The sequence below is a fragment of the Microcaecilia unicolor genome, chromosome 10, assembly GCF_901765095.1.
Source record: "Microcaecilia unicolor chromosome 10, aMicUni1.1, whole genome shotgun sequence".
NCBI classification, from domain to species: Eukaryota; Metazoa; Chordata; class Amphibia; order Gymnophiona; family Siphonopidae; genus Microcaecilia; species Microcaecilia unicolor.
In genome coordinates this window covers 120,520,316-120,527,854 of record NC_044040.1, presented here as the reverse complement: position 1 = coordinate 120,527,854, position 7,539 = coordinate 120,520,316, and positions in this window count along the sequence as shown.

The following is a 7,539-nucleotide window of genomic DNA, read 5'->3' as shown; positions in this document are numbered from 1 at the left end:
CCCATTGTTATTTATACTAACCCTGGAGCCACTACTGTGTGAGCTCCGAACACATCAACGTATACAGGGGATACGATTTCGTAGGCACGAACTGAAGGTGCTGGCATATGCCAATGATCTGTTGCTGCTGTTGAGCAACCCACAAACCTCCCTAGAGCAGCTCCTCCGCACTATAAACAGATATTTATTTTTATTTATTTATTGCATTTGTATCCCACATTTTCCCACCTCTTTGCAGGCTCAATGTGGCTTACAGAGACCTGTTATGGTATCGCCATTCCAGGATGTCAGATACAATTGGTGATATAGAAAGATAAGGATGGGAAGAAAGGAAAGATCTAGGCAGATAGATATAGAAAGAGGACTTTTAGTACTGAATGAATTGGTGAAGTGGGATAGTTAAGCTATGGGTTCTCTTTGTAGGCCTTGTTAAAAAGATATGTCTTCAGAGATTTACGGAAGTTAGCTATTTCGTCGATTGTTTTCAAGACAATTGGTAATGCATTCCATAACTGCGTGCTCATGTAAGAGAAGGTAGTTGCATGTATTAGCTTGTATTTTAGTTCTTTGCAGCTGGGGAAGTGTAGAGTAAGAAATTTGCGGGATGATCTTTTGGCATTTCTGGGAGGCAGGTCCACGAGGTTTAGCATGTATGTCAGGGCGTCTGCATGGATGATTTTGTGTATAATCGTACAGATCTTGAACGCGATAAGTTCCTTAAGTGGGAGCCAGTGAAGTTTCTCTCTTAGGGGTTTGCACTTTCATATTTTGTTTTTCCAAATATGAGTCTGGCAGCGGTATTCTGGGCTGTTTGGAGTTTCTTGATAGTTTGTTCTTTGCAGCCCGTGTATAGTGCGTTGCAATAGTCCAGGTGACTTAGTACCATTGACTGTACCAGGTTACGGAAGATGGATCTCGGGAAGAAAAGTTTTACTCTTTTGAGTTTCCACATGGAGTGGAACATCTTTTTCATTGTATTCTTCACGTGGGTTTCAAGTGTGAGGTTTCGATCTATGGTAACTCCAAGAATTTTCAGATTATTTGAGACGGGAAGAGAGAGGTTTGGTGTGGTTATGGTGGTGAAGTTGCTTGTGTTATGTTGTGAGGTGAGTACAAGACATTGTGTTTTTTCTGCGTTAAGTTTTAACTGGAATGCATCCGCCCAGGAGTGCATGATTTTGAGGCTTTGGTTGATCTCGTTGGTGATTTCATTTAGATCACGTTTAAACGGGATATAAATCGTGACATCATCTGCATATATGTAGGGGTTAAGGCTTTGATTGGCTAGTAATTTGGCTAAGGGTATCATCATTAGGTTGAAGAGGGTTGGTGAGAGGGGGGATCCTTGGGGGACTCTACATTCAGGTGTCCATGAAGCTGATATCTCCGCATTCGTTGTTACTTGGTATGATCTTGTGGTCAGGAATCCTCTGCACCAGTTGAGAACTTTACCTCCGACTAGTATTCTAGTATATGAAGTAGTATTTCATGATTGACCATGTCGAAAGCACTGGACATGTCGCATTGTAGGAGTATGTTGTTGCCAGTTGCAATTGCTTGTTTAAATGAGTTAATTACAGACACTAGTACAGTTTCAGTGCTGTGATTCGACCGAAATCCTGATTGAGACTCGTGCAGAATTGAGTATTTATTTAGGTAATCAGTGAGTTGCTTCGTCACTATGCCCTCCATGAGTTTGGTTATGAGCGGAATAGATGCTACTGGGCAATAGTTGGTCAGGTCCATTGTGCTTTTCTTAGCATCCTTAGGTAGAGGAGTTAGCAAAATGTTTCCTTTATCCGTGGGGAAGAGGCCATTTTATAACATGTAGTTTAGGTGTTCCGTGAGGTCTGTTTTGCGTCGTTGAGGGGCAGATTTGATGAGGCTAGTAGGGCAAGTGTCTAATTTGCATTGCGACTTGGCATATCTTCCAAGCAATTGTGAGATGTCGTCGAATGAGAGTGCGTCAAAGTTGGTCCATGATCGGTCGGCTGGGTATTCCCCAGGTATTGGGTCTAAACACTCAAGAGCAGATCAAATATCTGGGAGTTGTTATTCCCTCAGATGTGGGGACATTATATGAAAGGAGTGGCCTAGTGGTTAGGGTGGTGGACTTTGGTCCTGGGGAGCTGAGTTCGATTCCCAGCACAGGCAGCTCCTTGTGACTCTGGGCAAGTCACTTAACCCTCCATTGCCTGCCGCATTGAGCCTGCCATGAGTGGGAAAAAGTGTGGGGTACAAATTAAAAAAAAAAAAAGGTTTGTATAATCAGTTATGTTGGTAGGTATCATGAGTCACAGCTTTATAATTTTTTCTTTAAAGGTTGGTTGCAGACCGGTGTAGTGTTTAGTAGTTTGTTTACTAGTAAGAAGAGTTTGTGTGTATCCTTGTAATTTGGTTTTGTAATATGTTCTTTTAGTTTGTCTGATGGTGTATTTGTATTTTCTTTGTAGTTGTTTCCAGTCTTTAAGTGTGGATTTGTCTTTTTTCTTGTTCCACACTCGTTCTAGTCTTCTGACTTGTGTTTTTAGTTCTTTCAGTTCTTCGCTAAACCAAGGTATTGAGATATGGCAGACTTTCTGGTTTTCAGTTAAATTTAACGAAATCGCTGGCAATGCCATTAGACGTGACACTACGGCGCAACTGGAAGGGACAATTCCCATTGCAGTGGGTGGAAGAGCAGATCAAATATCTGGGAGTTGTTATTCCCTCAGATGTGGGGACATTATATGAGAAAAATGTACTTCCCATGCTGGCGGAAACCAGGCGGACGTTGCAGCTTTGGGGGCCCTGTCCCCTCTCCCTATCGGGGCGCATTGGTTTATTTAATATGATGATAGTGCCTAAGTGGCTGTATCTGGTTCAGATGCTGCCACTGTACCTGAGGCGGAGGGAGGAACAGATTTTTAACAAAATCACGCAGGTTTTCCTGTGGAGGGGAAAGAAACCTCGGCTCCCATGGCATATAATTCAGAAACCGAAGGCGCATGGTGGGATGGGCCTACTTAATATAAGATACCTGACGGTAGCTTGCTCCATGCGACACATTAGGGATTGGCTGACAGGGCACCAGGAATTCTCGAATACGCAACTGGAGATGACACTCTCCCCCACTGCACACTTGGGTTGGTGGTTACATGCATCAGGTAAGGGGATAGTGGCTAGACTAGGGGCTAATCCATTGGTTACGTCAGCAAGGGCGGCATGGAAATGGCTCTGTAAGCGACATTACTTTGAATGGAAAGCGACTCCTTTCTTGCCCTGGTATCATAACCCTGAATTCCCGGAGGGATCCTCCTCAGTGGCCTTTGCTAGATGGAGTGAGAAAGGGATACACTACTTGTATCAACTGTTGACTGATGAAGGAAAAGCGCGGCCCTTCTCAGAGTTAAAGCAGGAATTTAAATTGGCAGAGACTGATCATTATGCCTACCTGCAGATCCAACATTACATGGTAGCACTGGGATGGACTAATTTAAGCGAGGACGTGCAGGATACATTAAACACAGCGCTGACATTAGGGGTGCCGCTGAGATACCATCACAGATTTCTGCAGGATACTACAGAGGACATTAATTACAGAGGCAGAGCACGGGCATGGGCCATAGAGTTGGCGGCAAAGGTGACAGAGGAAGTACTGAGCAATTTTCTGACCACAGCTCAGCGCAATTCGGTCTATACCCGATATTGGGAGCTGAAGTACAAATTTGTGCTGCAGTTATATATCTCTCCAGCAAGAGCGCTTAAAGCAGGGTTCGGTGACTCTGGGGAATGCCCCAGATGTGGTCAGACACTTGCAGCACTTGGACACATGTTCTGGCTATGTCCCCGAATCGTGCACTTCTGGTCCCAAGTCCTTGATGAAACTAAGAAATACTGGGGCCGCACAATACAAAGACACCCACTGATACTTTTTGGGATTTACAAAGGCACGAAACCCACACTCCCGGGATTTAACTCCTTTTTACGAAGGGCGGTGCTGATTCGAAACAAGGTCATACTGCTGAACTGGCGAGAGAGGGCAGCCCCTTCCGTGGGCGTCTGGAGGACACACATGATCGAGCTATTAAAGCTAGAGCGGTGTGGAGTCATAGATCTATCCTCTAGAGAGGGCAGGAACCTAGAAAAAACCTGGGTGAATTTTTGGGATACACTGCAACTAGCAGCGAGAAGCAGAATTCTAAATTAAGTACACCTATGGACTAAGACTGAATGAGTTAAATACCTTGATGTCTGACAAAAAGGGGGGAGGACGGGAGGAGGGGGGGAGGTAGTGGGATCGGGGATAGTGAGGGTATAACTGGATAACATGTTGATGTATATTGTTCATTATCAATATGGGTATTGTTTATTATCTGTTGAAAACCCAATAAAAATGAGTTAAACATAAATCTTTTATTATTTTTTTTTACGTGAAGTCACAGCCCTGGCATTAGTGAGAGGACGAGGCTCGCCTCCTCCTGCCTTCCCTTCATTCCCTCTCAGTGTCCCGCCTTCCTGTGATGTATTTTCCTTTTCCATGAGGGCAGGACACTGAGAGGGAATGAAGGGAAGGCAAGAGGAGGCGAGCCTGGTCCTTTCACTAACACCGGCGCTGCGACTTCACGTAAAAAAAAAAATAAAAGATTTAAACGCGTTGTGGGGGGGGGGGGGGCTGTCGGTAAGCTAAGGGCGGGCAGGTGGGGCTAGGGCACTGGAACTCGACGGGGGCTTAAAAGGGGTGTCGCGGGTGGCAGGAATGGAAAGCAGAGCTGGGGAGCCAAGGACGGGTAGGTGAGCGGAAAAAAAGCACTGATATATGAGAAATCTCAACTTTGTTAAATGTTTCAGTCCTATCCATGTACTTGCACCCATGATATAACTGAATTCTATTATTCTGCCTCACTGTATTTTCAAATGTTGTCACATTGAACCTAAATTTGCTTGGGATAATGTGGGATATAAATATCAATTTTGTTTTAATCCTTTATCCTCCACCTTTTAAGGCCCTTCTTATCCAACCAGATGGTGATAGCACAAGGAAAGTGTATATTCCTCCCTATATTAGGCTGTAATATGGCTTTGCTGGCCCTAAGTCAGGGGCGTAGCTACGGGTGGGCCTGGGTGGGACCAGGCCCGCCCAATCTTGGCTCAGGCCCGCCTGCCCGCCTGCCAAGTCTCCCACATTCAGCGGGAGAATCCCGCTTTGGCAGGTCATCTTCCGCACTCCCGCCAAAGTGGGAAAGTCTCCCGCTGCCGCTGCGATGATCCTCCACCGCCGCTGCTTCTCTGTGAGCAGCCTCAGCAAAAGAAGAAAATGAAGCGCGGGACCACAGCAGCCTTCAGGCATGCGCTGTCGGCTCTGCCGTCCTCTGCCCCCGCTGACGTCAATTTCCTGTTCCGACGAGGGCTGAGGACCGGCAAACCGACAGCGCATGCCTGAAGGCTGCTGCGGCCCCGCGCTTCATTTTCTTCTTTTGTTGAGGCTGCTCACAGTGGCAGCGTGTAGAAGGGATGCAGTTGAGCTGATCTCAGCAGCCGTTTGGGTGCCTGGGGAACTAAGGTACGTGGATGCTGGGGTGGAGGCAAAATATTTTGTTTGGAAGGGGAGGAGGAAGATAGTGTGTCAGGGTGTATGTTGCATGGGGGGGGGGAGAGAGAGAGATCAAAGATGTTGGATGGGGACAGAAAAAGGGGAGACACTGGATGAAAGGAAGAAGATAGAGGAGATGGATGAAAGGAGGGAGACACTGGACAGAAGGTGGAGAGTGAGAGAAGATGTTGGTGGAAGGGAGAGAGAGAAAGGGGACATGCTGGATGGAAAGAAAGAGTTGAGATGCTGGATAGAAGAAGGATACAGAGAGAAAGATGAATGGAAAGAGGGGACATGGAAAAGGGCAGGGGAGAGACAAGCTGTTGGGGAGAAGGAAGGGGAGCAAGGGGGAGACCTTGGTTGGTCAGATGGAGAGAGAAACAGGAGAAATGCTGGATGAAAGGAGGGAGAGAGAGGAAAAATGCTAGAAGTAGGGCGCACTACTCATGCCTATACACACACACATATATACAGTATATATATATATATATATATATATATATATATATATATATATATATATATATATATATATATATATTAGTGCCCACCCATATTAGCTCTGGGCCCAGCCAAAATGTCAGGTCTGGCTACGCCACTGCCCTAAGTATTCCTTGCTTTGCTGTCAGCATATTTTTAGTTTCTTCCTGCAGCTGCATGTAAGCTACAGTGCTTTCTCAGTAAATGGAAAGTACATGTTACATGTCAAGGTGACACTTAGGAGGAAATGAGGCTATGCGGCCCATATATGGCAGATATACATGGATATAACCTTGATGGTGATGAGAAACTGAGGACTCTGCAGACTCCAAGATGTTCCAACGGAAATATGTGTTCAGAGAAGGAGGACACCAGATGTTTCATACTACTTGTATGCTACATGGTTTTTGCACACTGTGAGCATGCATTATTGATAAGGAATTAGCCAATTGCCACAAAGTGTGCATGTGAACACAAGTAGGAGAGGATAGTAGAATACAAGAAATTGCCATTTTTGTATATTACTATATTGTGTGATGGAAGGAAACAGGAAGATCCATATATGATCACAAGTTAGTTTACGAGAAATCACATGATTTAGGAGAAATGAAACTTAGAACAGTATATATGTGATGGCTATGAAAGTTTTTGCTGAGCAGTTTTGTTATTCAGTCTGTGCATCTGGCTACTGGGTGACAACCTGCTCCAGAGAGAACAATTATTTTGTATTGGCTTAGTGAGATACCAATAAAGATTTTTACTGGTTGTTTCTATATCTAAGTCTGATTGTCTCTCTTATTCCAGCCTCTAGGGCTGAAGTGTTTTCCCCTCCCCAGGGGCAAGTGACAGGATTACACAAAAGCAAGTTTGGTCCAGAGAAGGCCAACTAAAAATAATCTGGGCTCTAGTATTACCATATTGAAAATGTGACCATAAAGAAAAACGAAGATAATCCTATATAATAATTCTCACCACCAACGTTCTAATGAGTAACTGCCTGTGTCCGTGCCTCCTTCTTGAGCTAGGCTCCGTAGCCAGGCTGATGTCACACACGAAGATTCGCAAAGCTGTTTTCCAGCTGATCCATGCACTCCACATTTCACACAATGCATCAATCGAGCAGCTTTCTTGGTACTAGCCATCCTGGGATTACCCGAGGAGGTCATGCCACTGTCAGGATCTTCAATCGAGAGGGCCTGCAGGGTATCTGAAATAAGCGCTGGCAGCTCATCACGGTGGAAAATCCTCACCGCGGAGGGATCATCCAGATCCTGTGGTAAATCCGCACCTGACTCTGGTTCCTCAGACCAAGAACGTCTGTCAGAGTTCTCCGAATCCTCACACCCCCGACCACGGGTGGGGGGGGGGGGGGGGGGGGGAAACGTGCACCACAATCTGAAGGGGAATTAACCCTTCTGCGCTATCTTTAGGCCAAGCATCCGGGAAAAAAGCCTCACTGGGCAGTCCCAGGCCAGATCCATCGGGGG